The sequence below is a fragment of the Ascaphus truei genome, chromosome 1, assembly GCF_040206685.1.
Source record: "Ascaphus truei isolate aAscTru1 chromosome 1, aAscTru1.hap1, whole genome shotgun sequence".
Taxonomy (NCBI): domain Eukaryota; kingdom Metazoa; phylum Chordata; class Amphibia; order Anura; family Ascaphidae; genus Ascaphus; species Ascaphus truei.
This window is the reverse complement of record NC_134483.1, coordinates 446,730,072-446,751,567: the sequence shown is the minus strand read 5'-3', so window position 1 is coordinate 446,751,567 and position 21,496 is coordinate 446,730,072. Positions and strand designations below refer to the sequence as shown.

At 42.4% G+C, this 21,496-nt stretch overlaps 1 long non-coding RNA gene across 1 annotated transcript in view; it reads left to right on the top strand.

Moving 5' to 3' along the window:
- Window positions 1–19,800, top strand: part of LOC142471727 (uncharacterized) — a 74,443-nt gene extending 54,643 nt beyond the window's left edge. The window contains exon 3 of the long non-coding RNA XR_012789543.1: window positions 19,513–19,800. This is a non-coding gene — a long non-coding RNA (uncharacterized LOC142471727). The remainder of the gene's footprint in view (window positions 1–19,512) is intronic.
- The last annotated feature ends 1,696 nt before the right edge of the window (window positions 19,801–21,496 follow it).

Below are 21,496 nucleotides of genomic sequence, written 5' to 3'. Positions count from 1 at the left end.
ACTGGACAGTACAGGAGGTACTGTAAAGTAAAAGTGTTGTTTTGCAAACTGTACTGCGCTGTGACGCTAACATTTTTTATTCATTGTCATTACAGAGCTTACCCCATGATACGGGACGCAAACAAAATCAAAAGAGTGCTACAGGCCCAAGCATGGATCGACAGCGGGGAGACTTTCCAGGATTGCATCTTCACTGATGAGTCTACTGTGTCGCTGGAGAGATTTGCAAGATTTGCGTTCCACAAAAAAGGCCGCATAACTTTGAAGCCGCGGCCAAAACACCCTGTGAAGCTGCATGTGTGGGGTGCCATCTCTAGGCGTGGACCAGGATGCATTTTCGTCTTTGAAGGTACAATTTCTCAAATATAATGCCGCCTAATGCACTGTACTTGACTAGTGTTGCCTTACCGTATGCACTGTACTGTACTATTGAGCCCTTTTCTTTTCTTGCTATAGGAATCATGAATAAAGATTTCTTCCAAGACAACATTGTGCCCGTGATAGTGCGATACATTACACGAGACTTTCCCAATGGTCATCGCTTTTACCAGGACAATGATCCCAAGCACACCGCGTCGACGGCGCATATCCTTGAGCGCGGCATCAACTGGGTGAAGACGCCAGCGGAGTAAGTGCAGTAGACCGTGTCCCATTTATGTTCCCCACTGTTTTTACTGTGTACTGTATCTCTTAAACTAATTGTCCTTTCTTTCCAATCACAGATCGCCAGACTTCAATCCGATCGAAATGGTCTGGCATCAGCTGAAGGACCACATCCGTAAAGTGGCGATACCCTCCAAGAAGGACGAGTTGTATAAAGCCATAATGAGTTTTTGGAACGATGTACTCACCGTGGAACGATGCAATAAATATATAGACCATATTGCCACTGTGTTGCCCATTGTCATCGCGCGCAATGGGCAAGCATCAGGAAAGTAGTACAGTGCTGTAGTATTGTACAGTAAGTACAGTATGATACAGGTAAGTATGGCACAGATTTTTTCTTTCCCAATAGTCAGAGTATACAGTAGTTCCAGTATACAGTACAGTAGACTAGTTTGACAGTACTACAGTAACTGCCTACTAACTGCTCCATTTTTTCTTTCCAGAGAAAGCTGCACAAGCCACCTACTGTACAGTAGTTCTACCATAATACAGTACGCACATACACTGGCGACACACTTTATTCGAGCTCGGCTAGTCCCACGAATTCGGGTATACCCGGGTGTATTGAGGTTTGTGACTGTTTTCTGCCCGAGTGCATTGGGTTATTTTCCAGGCAGGGATTGAAGCATTTTATTCCTGCTGGCTGCAATACTGCACAGTATATATATATATACTGCATTACAATTCATGAATTTATGCCATCTGGTAGACACGCGAAGCATTGCAGCCTATTAAATCCTAATCATTATCATTTAACAGATCAGCCGCCCGTCAGCCAGGCATGAACCCAGGCTGGGAAGGCAAACGCAACGGGGCTTGTCAGAGGTGAGGAGCGGCGCATTCCAGGTATCTGCCAGGTACATACTGGGTATTTGCTCGAATAAAGTGTGTCGGTGCAGTATAGTACAGTACAGTAACTGAACAAAGTTTTTGTTTTCTTGTCGTTCCAGGAAAAAGGGTGCCCAAGGGGGAGGGGGGGCCTTGTGTTCCGTCAAATCTGCTTGTGCAGTCAAATGTACAGTATATAAACAGCAGTAATGATGTACACAAAATCTCTCCTCTCTCAATGAACTACTGTACCGCAGACACAATGAGGATACTGTTACAGTATGAAGGGAAAAAGAACAGGATGGGTTATTTAACATTATACTGTGCAATATTTATACTGTATATTTATATATACTGTATTTTTATTCTAAAGGTATTCGAGAATGTACTGTACTGTATGAGGACCTGGTGACTTTCAACCCTCTCAGACCCACAGAACGGATTATTTCACATTACTGTATATTTATCCTGTATATTTTCAGTAATTTAGAAGCAGTGGCTGTTCTGAACAGAACAGTTACTGTAAGCAAACGGATGCACATCAGATTTACATTTCCAATTCGAGAGGGGATTTTTCCAAAGCAGGCAGGCCTCCCTCTAAGGGAGGTGGATGGTGGGATGATACTCTGGCTGGCCTCCTGCTGAATATTGTTACCATAGCCAGCCCAGGGCCAGATTAACAAAACAATGGCTTGGATTGGATTAGCCAGACGATTGATGCTTGGCCAGGGAGGGATTAAAAACTCTAAGGGAGGGGGTGGGTGGTGTAGCTAGGATTGTACTGTGTCAGTATTTCCAACGGCAGGTCACCCTAATAATTGCATGAATAAACCCCCAAAGACAAGTCCCAAATATAGTACAGTATACTGTATACTGCATATACAGTACAGAGCTGTATACTGTATTATAAATAAATAATCATACAGTACTGTACAGTATGTATTATTGTGTGTTGAGGTTTTGAATTGCTGTTAACTTGAAATGTTTCACCATTGTATTGTACTGTATTTGTAAATAAAAGTTTTTTGTGGCGACTTCAGCATTAAAAGAACTGGTTAATTTATCTCACATAAAGTACGTGAATACGACCGCAATCACCATTGTAAATGGGTGCATAGGATGGAACGACAGGTGCTAAAGGGGTATAAATATGATATTTATCAGTGTTGATCAAAGAGAGTTGATCAGAAGGATTCCCCTTATAAAGTATACAGCACTCTATTGTCATTCATACAGTACTGTATACTGTAGTAGTAAAGGGTAGACAACACATGGTCTTGCAGTATACTGTATTACTACAAATCTGTCAGGTTGACCAGAATCACTGCGGATATCGGAAAATAATACAATTTTATTAATTCTATGTATAATTAATAAAATTGTATTATTTTCCGATATCCGCAGTGATTCTGGTCAACCTGACAGATTTGTAGTAATATACTGCAAGACCATTTGTTGTCTACCCTTTACTATACTGTACTGTATGAATGACAATAGAGTGCTGTATATAAGGGGAATCCTTCTGATCAACTCTCTTTGATCAACACTGATAAATAATTTATCTCACACTCAGTACTACAAACTGCTTTTTGCTTGCAGACTGCAAAGCTGCAAGACCAGCAACATTGTAAAAAAAGAGCAATGAGCGCGAAATTGGCGTGGGAACTTCTGTTCTAGGGCCCCTAGAAATAATATTCTTTATTTTATTTATAAACTCACATTTATAAACCCCGTCACCCACCCCCGCTACAAACAATAAAGCGGGCACTTACAGTACAGTATATATTTATTTCTCTTCATGTATTTATTTATTTATTTAGATTTATTTATTAATTGTGGAGCTGCTGTGCGTGAGGGGCCATGGCCAGGATGGGGGGGGGGGGTAACGGTACAGTATGTGGGTAGGGGGTGAGGGTGGTTAGACCTCACAGTATGCAAATTGGGTCGTCCCCCCCCTCCCCACATTTACATACTGTACACTGCACGACATCAATGCAGGGAGGGAGATTTACTGGTAAGGAAGGCTTTAGGCCTTTATATCTCTCTCCCTTCAGTGTAATCTGTTTAACAGACACATTGGGGGGGAAGGGGCTTTAGGCCTTTATATCTCTCTCCCTTCATTGTAATCTGTTTAACAGAAACATTAGGGGGGAAGGGGCTTTAGGCCTTTATATGTCTCTCCCTTCAGTGTAATCTGCTTAACAGAAACATTAGGGGGGAGGGGGCTTTAAACAATGCTGTGTATAATGTATAAGGTTTTTTTACAATTAGATAGATGTAATCCTTGGTATTGTAAGGGTTAGCTTTGGTTTTAAATTGTGTTTTCTGGTTGGTACTTACTGTACAGTATATATTGACTTTTGTTTACTTGATTGGTTAAAGTGTTTGTTTGGAAGTGTTTGTATTGACTGGTAGAGTAGCTTGCAATTATATTGTTAACATTCATTTGCAGAATGTACAGTATATGGTGCATAGATTTTATGCTATGCATCATTTACAGTATACAATGTAAATGCAATGTACTGTGTGGATTGGAATGTTATGTTTTATATTGTAAAATCAGTTAGTATTATTAAATGGATTATTATTATTATTGTCTGTACTGTATAGAGAAGCGTTATTTGTAGGACAGTATGATTTTGATAACCATTCTACATGTACTGTACTGTATTTGTATATTGGTTCATCAACTGTGTGTATATACTGTATACTGTATACTGTATAATATATATATATATATATACTATATATATATATATATATATATATATATATATATATATATATATATATGTATACAGTATATATATACTGTACACAGTATATACTGTATATGTACTGTATAGGGATTGTTATTATATATACTGTATACTGTACTGTATATATATATCCAGTATATATACAGTATATACTGTACAGTATATATTTATTTCTCTTCATGTACTTATTTATTTATTTAGATTTATTTATTAATTGTGGGGCTGCTGTGCGTGAATTTTTTTTATTGGGGGTGAGGGGGGTGTTTGGCCCTTGGTGTGAGTTTAGGACTTGCAGCAGCAGCACAATTAATAAATAAATCTAAATAAATAAATAAATAAATAACAATAAATACATTTGAAATACATTTTTATTGATAGTGTAGATGTGCAGGGGGTCTCCGGAGCTGAAGCGCACAGGTTTTAGGTCTGGGGACCCCCTGCCCCCCGAGATACAGGCCCCTTTAGGGGGTGCCGGTATCCCTCTGCTCTGCTTGGTTTACAGGCCGCGATAACGTGATCGGGGCCTTTAACGCAGAGCACTCAGCACTCAGAAACACAGGCCAGGCAGATTTAACACACACACACAATAGGGGGAGGTTTTTTTACATAGATTGCAGGGAAGCTTAACGCACACACACAATAGGGGGATAGGGGGAGGGGGTTTTACATAGATTAGAGAGAAGGCAGGGAGTTTTAAAAGCGAGAATAGGGGGAGGGGGTTTTACATAGATTAGAGAGAAGGCAGGGAGTTTTAAAAGCGAGAATAGGGGGAGGGGGTTTTACATATATTAGAGAGAAGGCAGGGAGTTTTAACACAGAAATGAAAAATATGTATTGAATGTATTAATTGTTTATTATGCCCTTCATTGCCTTAGCAGCTATGCACATCTACACTATCAATAAAAATGTATTTCAAATGTATTTATTGTCATTTATTTATTTATTTATTTAGATTTATTTATTTATTTTTTGGCGGCTGCTGTGTGTGTGTGTATTTTTTTATTGTGGGTAGCGGGAGGGTGGGTGAATGGGGTATTAGCCCCAACGATGGTTGGGGAGGGCTTGCGGGGGGGGGGGGTGTAGCGGGAGGGCTTAACCCCTTCATGACCGTAGCGGTATTAACTGCTACGGTCGGGAAGGGGTTAAGTGCACCCGCAACCCCCCCCCCCCTCCCGCAAGTCCTAAACTCACACCAAGGGCCAAATACCCCCCTCACCCATCCCCACTACACACAATAAAGCGGGCACGGTGAGTTAACCCCTTCATTGCCTTAGCGGCTATCCGCTATGTTAATGACGCAGCATTTTCTGTATTTTTAATAATATTGAGCAGGAGCAGGGGGGGTCCCTGAGCATTAATTTCTGGCTCAGGGAACCCCCTCCTCACTGTACAATATTATTAAAATACAGAAATGATGCTTCTTTACCATAGCGCATAGCCGCTAAGGTAAAGAACGAGTGTTTATTTATACTGTATATTGTATGTGTTTTATTGATACTGTACATGTGCAGAGGGTCTCCAGAGCAGAAGCGCACAGGTTTCAGGTCTGGGGACCCCGTGCCCCCCGAGATACAGGCCCCTTTAGGGGGTGCCGGTATCCCTCTGCTCTGCTTGGTTTACAGGCCGCGATCACGTGATTGGGGCCTTTAAACGCAGAGGGATACCGGCACCCCCTAAAGGGGCCTGTATCTCGGGGGGCACGGGGTCCCCAGACCTAAAACCAATGCGATTCAGCTCCGGAGACCCCCTGCACATCTACACTATCAATAAAAATGTATTTCAAATGTATTTATTGTCATTTATTTATTTAGATTTATTTATTTATTTTTTGGCGGCTGCTGTGTGTGTGTGTATTTTTTTATTGTGGGTAGCGGGAGGGTGGGTGAATGGGGTATTAGCCCCAACGATGGTTGGGGAGGGCTTGCGGGGGGGGGGGGTGGTAGCGGGAGGGCTTAACCCCTTCATGACCGTAGCGGTATTAACTGCTACGGTCGCCAGGGGTTAAGTGCACCCGCAACCCCCCCCCCCCTCCCGCAAGTCCTAAACTCACACCAAGGGCCAAATACCCCCCTCACCCATCCCATCCCCACTACACATAATAAAGTGAGCACGGTGGGTTAACCCCTTCATTGCCTTAGCGGCTATCCGCTATGTTAATGACGCAGCAATTTCTGTATTTTTAATAATATTGAGCAGGAGCAGGGGGGGTCCCTGAGCATTAATTTCTGGCTCAGGGAACCCCATGCTCACTGTACAATATTATTAAAATACAGAAATGATGCTTCTTTACCATAGCGCATAGCCGCTAAGGTAAAGAACGAGTGTTTATTTATACTGTATATTGTATGTGTTTTATTGATACTGTACATGTGCAGAGGGTCTCCAGAGCAGAAGCGCACAGGTTTCAGGTCTGGGGACCCCGTGCCCCCCGAGATACAGGCCCCTTTAGGGGGTGCCGGTATCCCTCTGCTCTGCTTGGTTTACAGGCCGCGATCACGTGATCGGGGCCTTTAAACGCAGAGGGATACCGGCACCCCCTAAAGTAGCCTGTATCTCGGGGGGCACGGGGTCCCCAGACCTAAAACCAACGCGATTCAGCTCCGGAGACCCCCTGCACATCTACACTATCAATAAAAATGTATTTCAAATGTATTTATTGTCATTTATTTATTTATTTATTTAGATTTATTTATTTATTTTTTGGCGGCTGCTGTGTGTGTGTGTATTTTTTTATTGTGGGTAGCGGGAGGGTGGGTGAATGGGGTATTAGCCCCAATGATGGTTGGGGAGGGCTTGCGGGGGGGGGGGGTAGTGGGAGGGCTTAACCCCTTCATGACCGTAGCGGTATTAACTGCTACGGTCGTGAAGGGGTTAAGTGCACCCGCAACCCCCCCCCCTCCCGCAAGTCCTAAACTCACACCAAGGGCCAAATACCCCCCTCACCCATCCCCACTACACACAATAAAGCGGGCACGGTGGGTTAAACCCTTCATTGCCTTAGCGGCTATCCGCTATGTTAATGACGCAGCATTTTCTGTATTTTTAATAATATTGAGCAGGAGCAGGGGGGGTCCCTGAGCATTAATTTCTGGCTCAGGGAACCCCCTGCTCACTGTACAATATTATTAAATCTCTCTCTCTGCTGCAAACACATCTCGCCCCCAGTATGTGCAGTAATTTACTGAACATGTACTGTAGAATAAATGCATAGTTTTATTTATTCGGGTTTATTACACAGTATACTATTCGGCCGGAAAACATCAGCATACTGTACAGCACAATATTATCCATCGAAATCCCCCCATTAGCCGTTTTCTTTTCTGAGGAAAAACAAAATGAAAAGTTTTAATGTACAGTAATGGTCAGCCCCCTAAAGAAGTACCCAGCCTGCCCCACCAAAATAATATGGCAACAATACAGTACTCACCATACTGTATTACTGAATTTCCCATTCAGCCGGCGCCGGGCCACTGCCAGTCCAGCTTTCATCATCACCCACGTCGATAGTTTGCAGCGGGACTAGCCCACCTGTAGTCAGCAGGTGAGGCGGGAAATCGCTTAGGTACATGCAAGCTTCATCAAAACTGGCAGCGAAATCCGACTCTGTCTCAGGGTTGTCACTGACGGCGGGATCATCATTAGAAGCTGGTGCTGGTGCTGGTTCTGGTTCTGGCGCATTGCTTGGCAGGGACTGTCGCTTCTTAGTTGGTTTTAACACGACCCTTCGCCTTTTGCCGCCTCCATGATCATAGATATGGGAAAAACCCTGTGACAAACACCAATACCCTCCAACAAATTGGGGCTCAATACGGTGAAAACAGGGGTCACTACATAACCTTTTCCTTATTGCACGCTTCCACAAATGAGGAGTTGGCGAAAATTTGTAAAAGTCATAGTTTTCGATAAAATACTGATAAATTTGAAAAACTATTGTATTGTATTGTATGTCTTTATTTTTATAGCGCCATTAGTGTACATAGCGCTTCACAGTAGTAATACATGTGGTAATCAAATAAATAACAGATAATATAAATAACAGATCATGGGAATAAGTGCTTTAGACATAAAAGTAACATTTCGGAAGAGGAGTCCCTGCCCCGAGGAGCTTACATCTTATCCTCTGTTGCATTAATAGCGGCCCATATCAAATAAGCATAACTTCTGTCAGGTTTTTGGAACACGGGCTGCATTTGAACACTCATGTCTCTGGAGAATAGTGTAAGCGAAAATGGTCTTTGTCTTTATTTAATACAGTATGTAAAGCCTAAATTGATAAAAATTTTGCAACGTCTTCCTTCAGTCTCAAGGCCAAGTTACAATAGCATACTGTGGTACAGTATCTTTTTTTAAACGAAACAACTGCAAGCCCACACATTACTGATTCGGCGCTTTACAAGTCATGAGTTTATGCCATCTGGTGGACAAGCAAAGCATTGCAGCCTAGTAAATCCTGATCATTATCATTTAACAGATCAGGCCCCCGTCAGCCAGGCATGAACCGTGGCTGGGAAGGCAAACGCAACGAAGCATGCAAGAGGTGAGCAGCGGCGGATTCCAGGTATCTGCCAGGTACAAACTGGGCATTTGCTCGAATAAAGTGTGTCGGTGCAGTATACAATGTAAATGCAATGTTTTGATTGTCATTTGAGGTTTTTGATTGGCATTTGAGGATTTTGATTGGAAGATCAGATTGGATTATTAAAAGAAATTGATTTTATTGTAGTGTGTCTGTATGGAGAAGTATTATTTGTAGTGCAGCAAGTTTTTGATAACCCTTCTACATTTATTTGTATATTGGTTGATCGTGTGTGTATATATATATATCTCTCTCTCTCTCTCTCTGTATTTTCATATATAGTTGCATGATGAAGCCACTGTACAAATGAATGGGTGAAGGGTGGGTATCGTGCCAGTGTGGCTTAACCCCTTAATTATCTCTGCGGTTATTATCTGTTAAGGTGTTTAAGGGGTTAATTGGTATCTTAATGTAATTGCAATGTATTGGCTTTGTATTGGCTATGTATTTGGTGGGCAACAAAAGACAATGATTTTGCTGGCGACGGGGGCTTCTTATTGATGAGGTCAGTAGTACTTTATTTATTTTAATATGCTAGTTAATGTTTTTAATAATGGGCAAATAATCTATTATCCCTATCTGGGATTCTGCATGAGACCTCTGGAGACCACCTGCGGTCTCCTCAGGTATCTCACGGGTATCAGGCTGCTGTTTCCACGGGTGACACCTGCGGGGATGAAGCGGTGGCCTCACATCTGTGGGGGAACCGCGGACCCATAGGTGCGGGGATGAAGCGGTGGTCCCACATCCGTGGAGGCACCGCGGACCCATAGTGAGCACTCGTGAGTTCCCCAGACCCCCGTGGGAACCACCCGAGGCCCCGCAGACACCTTTGGGTCTGACCCGGGGCTCCCAGACATCCGTGGGCGTACCGTGGGGACCCAATTGTGGCCCACGGTGACACAAGGAGACCACCTGGGGGCCATGGCGCTTGGCGGGACCCACCAACAGGCCTCCAGAACCTGTTTGAAACAAGCTGCTGGTACCCTGTAGGTCTGTCAAGTGCCCCGCCAGCCTGCCGGGGACTCGCGTGGGGCTGGGTTATGAACCCTGTATGTAAAAGGATAAATCATGTATTTATGGGGGGCACAGGGGGTGGGTAATGTATTTAATAAATAGAATGATGTTTAATGTGGGGCAGTGTATTGTTCTTATTGTGGGTACTGGGGGTGGGGCAGGGGGTATTGGCCCCAAGGGTATGTGGGTAGGCCACCCTTGTGGGTAGTGGGTGAGGGTGGCTAGTGGGGGAGGGTATGTAGGCCTCCCGAGTGGTGAGTGAAGGTGGGTTAACCCCTTAATGACTGTAGCGGTTAATAACCGCTATGGTGATTAAGGGGTTAGGGGACATTACATTGGATGTTTTCATTCTTGTGTCTGTTTTGCAGCAGCGGAGGGGGAATAGGCAGGATGAAAATGAGGATGGCCTTCATCGTGACAGCGGGAAATGGGTGAGTGCTATATGTATTTAATGTATTTTTTGTTGTTTATGTATTTTAAATACACAGGGGGTGTATGTTGTTTATTGCAATGTTTATTGGGGGCAAATGTCCCCAATAAACATGCTATTCTGCCTTAACCCCTTTATTGCCTTAGCGGCAATACGCTATGGTAATGAAGCAGCATTTATGTATTTTATTAATATTGTGCGGAAGCAGGGGGTCCCATGAGCTGAACCGCATTGATTTGTGGCTCAGAGACCCCCTGCTTCCCGAGTTACAGGCCACGGTTTGGGGCATCGGTTACAGTGTCACCGCCATATTTATAGCGGACACAGCGCGAATGGGACGCTATAAAGATGGCGGCGACACTGCCACCCGATGACACATACCGGGGCCTGTAACTCGGGAAACAGGGGGTCCCTGGTCCACAAAGCAATGTGGTTCAGCTCAGGGGACCCCCTGCTCACAGTGCACTATTATTAAAAATAAATTCATGCTGCTTCGTTACCGTAACACATAGCCGCAAAGGTAAGGAACGAGTGTTTATTGATATGTGTGTTTTACTGATAGTGTAGATGTGCAGAGGGTCTCCAGAGCTGAACCGCTTTGGTTTTAGGTCCGGGGACCCCCTGCTTCCCGAGATACAGGCCCCTTTATGGGGTGCCGGTATCCCTCTGCTTTGTTTACATTCCGCGGTCACGTGATCGGGACCTTTAAATGCAGAGTGATACCGGCACCTCATAAAGGGGCCTGTATCTCGGGAAGCAGGGGAACGCCGGACCTGAAACCAATGCGGTTCAGCTCCGGAGACCCCCTGCACATGTACACTAGGATTCAAAGTTGTTTATAATTAATTTTTATTTTGCCGATGTTTGCACTGAGAGAGCGGCTGGTCTCTCTCTGCTGCAAACACTTATCGGCAGAAACGGCCTATCAGCAGGTTATCGGGAGCCAGGCTGTTTCGGCACAGGCTCATCGGCAGATTTGCTTTCGCAGTGATTCGGCAGGGATCGGCATGGATTCGGCCCTTACTGAATACTGCGAGGGCAAATCGCCAAAATAAGGCCTATCGGCAACCCTTGGCGATTGCACCTTTTCGGCGCTTACTGCATAGAGCCCTTAGTATGGTATATATGTTAATAATACTGGGCATTGGATGCGGAGATAGATCTGATGTGTGTAGCTACCTGTATTAAATGGTTAATAATGAACTGGAAGGTAACCTCGGTCATACTGCTTGGCGAGATGTCACGCTGTGAGGGTAACACTAGAGGGGAACACTCAATAGAGTAACGCCCCTATTGAGGGTGTCTACTGAACATTAGTTATTTTACTGTGCATACTCTGTCATCCATTTTGGCTAAAACGGCATAAGGGGCGTTACTCTATTGAGTGTTCCCCTCTAGTGTTACCCTCACAGCGTTACATTTCGCCAAGCAGTTTGACCGAGGTTACCTTCCAGTTCATTATTAACCATTTAATACAGGTAGCTACACACATCAGATCTATCTCTGCATCCAATGCCCAGTATTATTAACATATATACCATACTAAGTCTACTATTACAGCGCGTTTAAAACTATACGCTCTGACACATCTATATTGGGACGAGACTTTATCTACATAGTGGTCCCACTATGGCCCCATTCCTATATCTGTAGGCAGCTATATGTATAGCACAAGATCCTGAATATCTATCAAGGATCTCCATATGTACAATCACCCTAACTACTCATAGTTATGTTACAAATGACACAGTCACGTGATGTTTGATACATATTTTATTTTAAACCCCCTTTTTTTATTCATTGGTTATTAATTAAGTATTTTAATAATAGCATTATACATTCAGTTGTGATAGAGTGCTTGCACACAAGGTTTCCTTTTCTCTAGTATTATCTGTATTTACTATGGTTTCTCATTGCTTGTCAAACTTGCACTTGCCCCCATTCTACCTCCATACCACCTTGTATCCTCATCTATTCCATTTAGTTCATTATCTGTTTCATTCCCCTCCCCCCTCCATCCTAGTTTAAAATCTCCTCCAACCTTTTTAGCATTCTCCCCCCTAGCATAGAAGATCCCTCTTCATTGAGGTGCAATCCGTCCCTAGAATATAGATGGCACCTCTCAGAAAAGGAGTCCCAGTGCTCTAAAGACCCAAACCCCTCCTCCCTGCAAATGTGGACAGCAATGGGATGGGTAATCTAAAAAACAGAAAAGTGGGGAACAAACGTGAGTGAGGGGAAAGGAAATAAAAGCAAGAATTGCATATTATCACGGGCTAGTAGGTGAAAGATAGCATGTAAACAAAAAGGGGCCAACAAGCAAATGAATTGACTAAAGATGCCATATGTCACCATCAAAATGATGGTGCATGTTAATAGTGTTGATTGTTTACATCAATTGTATTCACCTCAATCACGTTTATTCCCCACTTTTCTGTTTTTTAGATTACCCATGGATATTCATCCCATTGCTGTCCACATGAGCGCTATAATATTGCTAAAGACGTTCTCATACTGCTGTCAGATCATTGTCTATTTTTGCCAACAGCTGTGTTTTGCAAGGAGAACATCGCGACCCCTGGCAATGTGGGACGCCTTCTTGCTCTCTACTTTGACTGGCCTGGCTGCGTATGTGCTCCAATTGACGCTGTGAAGTATTCTCTTAAGTACTATGGTGCCGTGGTTTATGCAGCGCGTTGTCAAGGCAACACAGGATGCGACCCAACGGCACTCCAAGTTGCCACCAGCAACAAGAGCATGTGCACTGTTTGTTGCTTCCTTCCACACAGCTGATCACGATGAGATTGACCATGGGACTAATTAGCTATCTTGATTGCTTTCACTGGGTGGGGGTTTAGGTATATAAGGTATCCACTGGCCAGTGTACTCTAGCACAACCCTGAGGAAAGTCCTACAAGGACAAAAACGTTGGTCTTGTTTGTGCTGTACCATCTGAATACAGGTTTTTTTGTTGCCAATTATCCTTGAGTGCTGTCCTTTGTCTTCTCTTGCTAGGGTTGATCTCTCACTCTCTCACTCTCTCACTCTCTCACTCTCTCACACTCTCACTCTCTCACTCTCTCACTCTCTCACTCTCTCACTCTCTCACTCTCTCACTCTCTCACTTTTGTAACCAAACAATCGGTATGCAAACATAATAAAACATGTAATTTATGCAGTCATTGAGAGAGGATCACTGATGCTGAGCTGTATATGGAGATAATGTCTCAATGTAAATGCAAGCCTTTAAAAAGACTGACTATAACCTTTAGACACAGTTCCTTACACGGGGAGTATATATTGAATTTGAATCTCAGTAGTTCACATTACCCGCTGTGATGATCTTCTGGGTGGTGGGTCTGGGGCAAAACTGCTAACATTAGCCAAAATAATACAAGTATCTGCACTAAGAGCACAATAGTACTCTCATTATATTATTGTTGTGGTAATTTTGTGACCTAAGGATCGCAGGAGGAAAGAAGTATCTGGCCATAAGCTCTATTATAGGTAATCAGAGGCCGTTTCTCTCCCTACCTCCTCCGTGGGGATTATTTTTAATATTTTAAACCTACTAGTATATGTAAATGATAAAATAAAACTTTTTTGGTTTAGTTTTAGACCCTAAATTGTTCTAGTGGTTGGACCATATGAGGTTTTCAGACAATAGTCTTGTGAATATAGCAATAAGTGCAATATTTAAATATTACCTGTAGTGTTGTAATATTTTATCAGGGAATATATAATCGTACCAATAGAATTACACAACCTACTAAGAATTTGGAAAGGGATACATAATGCTAAGGTCGACAGCATTCAATATTTGTATATTGAAAATACTTAATACATGAAAACCATCCTTATACACCTGTGAAAGTAAATGATTCATACAATAGGGAATATAACTAGATCATAGATTTAGAACCATATCATAGGAACATATACATGGCACCAAATTACAATAAGGAGGCTGGAGAGGGAGATTGAGAAAGTAACTGATTCGTACAATAGAAAGTGTAATTAGATCATAGACTTGAAACTGTCTTCTAGGCACGTAACACCAAATTACAATGGAAAGACTGAAAATTGAGAATGAGAAAGTAGCTGATTCGCACATTATAGAGATAATTATATCATACAATAGACATCAATTGGCAGACAATTCTCTAAGTTTAATAGTTAAGGAAGCCAAAAAACGTATTTATTGCACAGAGAACTCCAACATTCCATCACAGTAATTCTACATTTTACGACCCATTAATGAAAAGTTCACACAGCAAGTTAATCTCTAAGGAATGAGCCACGGTCTATATCAATATTTAGACCATTTGGAGTTAAAGTCTTGAGGGTGTAAATCCAGTACATTTCTTGTTTAGAAATGTGATTTACCTTATTACCCCCTCTCTAACTATATGACAGTTTTATTATTCCCATAAATTTTAACCCTTTAGGGTTCTGAGCATGGTGATCTTTGAAATGTTTAGATACACTATGCTGAGTGAGGCCTTTTTCAATGTTAACAATATGTTCTGCAATTCGAAGTTTTAACTTTCGAGTAGTTCTCCCCCCATATTGTTCATTGCAAGGACATTGCAATACATAGATGATCGGAATTACAATCAATGAAGTTGTTAATTTCATAAACCTCTTGTGTAATCGTAGACTGAACTGATCTAAATGTTTTCATTTTATTACTGCTGAGCTTACATCCTTTACACCTCAAACACTTAAAGAAGCCCTGAGTCAAACTTTGTATTCTTACTATCTCTTGTTTGAGACAACTAGGAGCTAATCTCTGTTTTAAATTTGGAGCTTTTGTGAAACTTATTGTTGTCTTTTTGGGTAAGATTTGTTGGAGAATGGGATCTTTATGTAAAATATCTCAATGCTTATTTACTATTCTCCTTATTTGTACTGAAGAAATATTAAATTGGGTAATAAACGGTACTGATACAGTGTGTGTTTCTTCATTTGCGATCTCAATATTCTCCTTATGTGTAATTAAGGTGGATCTATCCATTCCCTGGACTTTTTCATAAGCTCTGTCTACAATTGATGGTTTATATTTTCTTTCTCTAAACTTCTTCATCATATTGGTTGCCTGATCTTGAAAAACACATTCCTGTGTGCAATTTCGTTTGAGTCTTTGTAGCTGTCCCAATGGGATATTATTCAGCCAATTATCTAGATGACCCCTATCCGCCTCCAAGAAATTATTACAATCTACTGGTTTGATGTATGTCTTTGTCTCAAGACATCCCTCCACTATATACTGCACCGACACACTTTATTCGAGCAAATGCCCGGTTTGTACCTGGCAGATACCTGGAATCCGCCGCTGCTCACCTCTTGCATGCTGCGTTGCGTTTGCCTTCCCAGCCACGGTTCATGCCTGGCTGATGGGGGCCTGATCTGTTAAATGATAATGAGAAGAATTTACTAGGCTGCAATGTTTCGCTTGTCCACCAGATGGCATAAACTCATGACTTAAGTAATGTGTGGGCTTTGCAAGTTGTTTCGTTTAAAAAAAGATACTTTATCCCAGTACAGTATGCTATTATAACTTGTCCTTGAGACTGAAGGAAGACGTTGCAAAAAATGTATCAATTTAGGCTTTACATACAGTACTGTATTAAATAAAGACAAAGACCATTTTCGCTTACACTATTCTACAGAGACATGAGTGTTCAAATGCAGCCCGTGTTCCAAAAACCTGACAGAAGTTATGCTTATTTGATATGGGCCGCTATTAATGCAACAGAGGATAAGATGGCAACAGTTGTTCAAATTTATCAGTATTTTATCGAAAACTATGACTTTTACAGATTTTCGCCAACTCCTCATTTGTGGAAGCGGGCAATAAGGAAAAGGTTATGTAGTGACCCCTGTTTTCACCGTATTGAGCCCCAATTTGTTGGAGGGTATTGGTGTGTGTCACAGGGTTTTTCCCGTATCTATGATCATGGAGGCGGCAAAAGGCGAAGGGTCGTGTTAAAACCAAATAAGAAGCGACAGTCCCTGCCAAGCAATGCGCCAGAACCAGAACCAGCACCAGCATCAGCTTATCATGATGGTCCCGCCGTCGGTGACAACCCTGAGATGGATTTCGCGGACAGTTTTGATGAAGCTTGCATGTACCTAAGCGATTTCCCGCTGACTACAGGTGGGCTAGTCCCTCTGCAAACTATCGACGTGGGTGATGATGAAAGCTGGACTGGCAGTGGCAGTGGCAGTGGCCCGCTGGCGCAAGCTGAATGGGAAATTCAGTAATACAATATGGTGAGTACTGTATTGTTGCCGTATTATTTTGGTGGGGCAGGCTGGGTACTTGTTTAGGGGGCTGACCATTACTGTACATTAAAACTTTTCATTTTGTTTTTCCTCAGAAAAGAAAATGGCTAATGGGGGGATTTCGATGGATACAGTAATATTGTGCTGTACAGTATGCTGATGTTTTCCAGCCGAACAGTATACTGTGTAATAAACCCGAATAAATAAAACTATGCATTTATTCTACAGTACATGTTCAGTAAATTACTGCACATACTGGGGGCGAGATGTGTTTGCAGCAGAGAGAGAGATTTAATAATATTGTACAGTGAGCAGGGGGCTCCCTGAGCCAGAAATTAATGCTCAGGGACCCCCCCTGCTCCTGATCAATATTATTAAAAATACGGAAAATGCTGCGTCATTACCATAGCGGATAGCCGCTAAGGCAATGAAGGGGTTAACCCACCGTGCCCGCTTTATTGTGTGTAGTGGGGATGGGTGAGGGGGGTATTTGGCCCTTGGTGTGAGTTTAGGACTTGCGGGAGGGGGGGGGGGGGGTTGCGGGTGCACTTAACCCTTTCACGACCGTAGAAGTTAATACCGCTACGGTCATGAAGGGGTTAAGCCCTCCCGCTACACCCCCCCCCCCGCAAGCCCTCCCCAACCATCGTTGGGGCTAATACCCCATTCACCCACCCTCCCGCTACCCACAATAAAAAAATACACACACAGCACAGCAGCCGCCAAAAAATAAATAAATAAATACTGTATAAATAAATAAATAAATGACAATAAATACATTTGAAATACATTTTTATTGATAGTGTAGATGTGCAGGGGGTCTCTGGAGCTGAATCGCGTTGGTTTTAGGTCTGGGGACCCCGTGCCCCCCGAGATACAGGCCCCTTTAGGAAATGTATTTCAAACGATGGTTGGGGAGGGCTTGCGGGGGGGGGGGGTGTAGCGGGAGGGCTTAAACCCTTCATGACCGTAGCGGTATTAACTGCTACGGTCGTGAAGGGGTTAAGTGCACCCGCAACCCCCCCCCCCCTCCCGCAAGTCCTAAACTCACACCAAGGGCCAAATACCCCCCTCACCCATTCCCACTACACACAATAAAGCGGGCACGGTGGGTTAACCCCTTCATTGCCTTAGCGGCTATCCGCTATGGTAATGACGCAGCATTTTCCGTATTTTTAATAATATTGATCAGGAGCAGGGGGGGTCCCTGAGCATTAATTTCTGGCTCAGGGAACCCCCTGCTCACTGTACAATATTATTAAAATACACTAATGATGCTTCTTTAACATAGCGCATAGACGCTAAGGTAAAGAACGAGTGTTTATTTATACTGTATATTGTATCTGTTTTATTGATACTGTACATGTGCAGAGGGTCTCCAGAGCAGAAGCGCACAGGTTTCAGGTCTGGGGACCCCGTGCCCCCCGAGATACAGGCCCCTTTAGGGGGTGCCGGTATCCCTCTGCTCTGCTTGGTTTACAGGCCGCGGTCACATGATCGGGGCCTTTAAACGCAGAGGGATACCGGCACCCCCTAAAGGGGCCTGTATCTCGGGGGGCACGGGGTCCCCAGACCTAAAACCAACGCGATTCAGCTCCGGAGACCCCCTGCACATCTACACTATCAATAAAAATGTATTTCAAATAATTTTTATTGTGCCGATGTTTGCGCAGAGAGAGAGCAGCGGATCTCTCTCTGCTGCAAACACATCACGCCCCCGCCGCCCATACAGTAGTATCATTTATGTATATGCATACAGTATACAGTACTGTACAGTATGTGTACAGTACTGTATGTTAGGGCTTATAGGGGTTGTTGTTATACAGTATATATATATATACAGTATATATACTGCATTACAATTCATTATAGGGGACAGCTTCACAGAGAACAGCTCGCAAGCGCCACCATGTGTATTTTCACGGCATTGCAGTATTCGTGAAATTCGGGAATCGCCATGTGGCTCCTTTCACCAGCGCATCAACAATCTCACTATAAAGATAATGAGGGAAGGGTCCCTATCTGGGGCCTTCCCTATAACAGCCACAACCTTACAAGGGACATGGGGCCTATCTTGTGCCTGCAGGGAATATCTGGCCTATTCCGTGAGCCACTGGCACCTGGACCATAAGTCCACAACAGTCAATGAAAGGTAAATGGGAATAGCAAATGACGACAGTAATCAAACCCTCTGTGGCTCTGCTCCTTGTGCGCAAGGAGCAGAGCCACAGAGGGTTTGATTACTGTCTTCATTTGCTATTCCCATTTACCTTTCATTGACTGTTGTGGATTCCTGGTGCTTCTTTGCAAGCTGCTTTCTTGCAAACTGTGTTCAGCCTTTACTGTATTATTGCCCACAGTTCCTTGTGGTCCTTGAACTACTGGCATTGACTTTAGTGGATTCTTGCTGCCCTGTTATTAGCTGTTTAGCTGTATTTAGCCTATACTGTATGTTTGCTATCTATTTTCAGGGGTGTCTGATTTGACTAGTTATTGGGGAAGGGAGGCTTAGGGAAGTACTTCTGGGACCTTTTGGACCAGGGGGAATGGGCCAGATGAAGAGGTAGTCCCTCGAAACGTCGCCCCTAGCATGCTTTCCGTTGTCCGTTTTTTGTGTATATTCCTTGTGTTTCATGTTTTTTCCCCCTTTTCTTCCCCCCCCGCCCCACCCCTCCCTTTGTGACATGCCCATTTGTGATACTGGTTTCTGCAAACACATTTTATTTATTTCTGGTTTGTTTTATTATTAAATGTTTATTCTGCATTACAACTGTTTTCATCATTTAGCTATTAGACAGTGAGTGCTGGTACTTACGTAGATTTGTTAGTACTATACAGGGGAATAAGGGTCCCCTTTTGTTCCGTGCACCCTGCAATTACATAAATTTAACACTATCAGAGTGCTGTCTATCATCCCCTTTTACCCTATCTTTTTGTATATCCCACAGACTGGCCGGTGTTCCCTGTCTATCTGCTAGCACCTTGATTTCTGATAAGTATTTACTACTATTTGTATGAGTATACCTGTAGTTCCTTTCTTGTGTGCACCTAGCTTCAGTTTTTGTATATATATAGATATATAAACAAATATACACGTTTATTTTATGTTTCACAATAATGAATACTGTAATAATATAAAATACAAGACTGCACTGCCCTTTCCTAAGCCCTCTTACCTGGGCCAGTTTCCTGTTCCCTCCCTGAAGCATGTCTCAGCCGCTCACACAATTATAGTAATGCACAATTGAGTAGGTTGACTTTTGGCTGTATTGCACACACTATATGAACTTCTCAATATCCAGATTTGCTGTTCACATTTATTTTGTTGTTCGGTATAGATCGGCACAACATTTTTCACAATGATGAATACTGTAATAATATAAAATATAACTTTACAGTGGTCTTTAACTTTATATTTAAAATTTCCAAGGACCAGCTTCATAAATAGAACTTCACTTCCCTTTACTCGTTTGGTCAGGAAATAAACTTGATCAAACAGCAGTTTTTGAACATTGAATAGCTATTATCCAAAAGCACTCGTTACCATGGCGGCCAAGAGCTTTATAAGACTACTCCGGTCTGAGTTCTAATTACATCAGAAAAAGCATATTGATGACGTGAAATGCATGTTGGTCATGTTGCAGATGTCACATTGTCATCACCTCTTCTAAGCACTCACACAGGTAGTCGGCATCCCTGTGTTGGTGCTGCGGCACATGGAGAGCACCTCTCATATAGTACATTTGCTTCTCAAATACATTCAGCTTCTGTTCACTGTGTTTAGAATGTATTTATTTAAAAATGGTAAACCAAAATGAAATCACTCATAAATTAATTTATTGTAGGCTGTATTTTAATTGGTAAGTGGAGAAGAAGATTTGACGGGCTTAATACTTACCCTATGCTCTAGCTTTACCTCTCTCTCTTATATCTATCAATCAATGGAATAGGGTTTATGCTGCTTAATTGTAGCTGTTAGCCTGCTTCAGTTGACATAATTGCTACTACATCGTATATTACCATAACTAGTACCTAAACGCAATTGATGTGGATATTATCCATCATTGCTGCTTGTATGAGGTTGTATACTATTATTTCTAAGGATTGTTACAATGGTTGCTACATTTTTCAAGGTTCTAGTTACAGACTGCCGGTTGAGGACTGCTTTTTAAAGTTTATTTTTATAGGATTACTCTTTAGTTATTATCACTTCATTAGTTAATATTTGTTGAATAAAAGTTAAATTTGAATATCTTTTTTTAACCCCCTTTATTTTAGAGGGCAGTTAACAGTGACGGTTTGTTCAGATTAACTAGTTAGGGCAAGCATATCCAGGTGTGTGTCTGCAAAGATTTGCACAGTCAGTATGATATTTCTATTTTATAATATCTTCGCTCAATTTAAGTGAATAGGAAATGTGCTTATATGGATTAGGCAACACAGTGTAGTGCATGCAGTGGAAAGCAGTTGCCTCAAAGTCATAAGAAATTCATTTATGTTGTAACTGTGGAACCCCAAAGGTAGGACACAGAAAACAAGACTTACAAAGGCTACATCCATGTAGATACAAAGTGTTATGTGCTTTACTTGTCCTCTATGATTAGAAGAACAGTGAGACACTACCTGCTTAGACCCTCTTCCTTTGCTTCAGAGGTAGCGTTATGTAGACCATTATTTACCACAAAACATTTCTTTCAGATCTATGACACTTGCATTAATTAACTCCGGCTTGCTTCCAATCTCTGAAGCAATAAAACCACGGTCCATTATTATGTACAATGTTCTTGCCATTGCTTGAATAAATATCTTAGCACATCTACAACATCTTAACTGCTACAAAAATAAATTGCTTTTTTTTTTAGATAATTGTAAAGACCATATGTTATCAACAACCAAATGGGTATTGAATAAGATTTTAGATTGTATACAAAG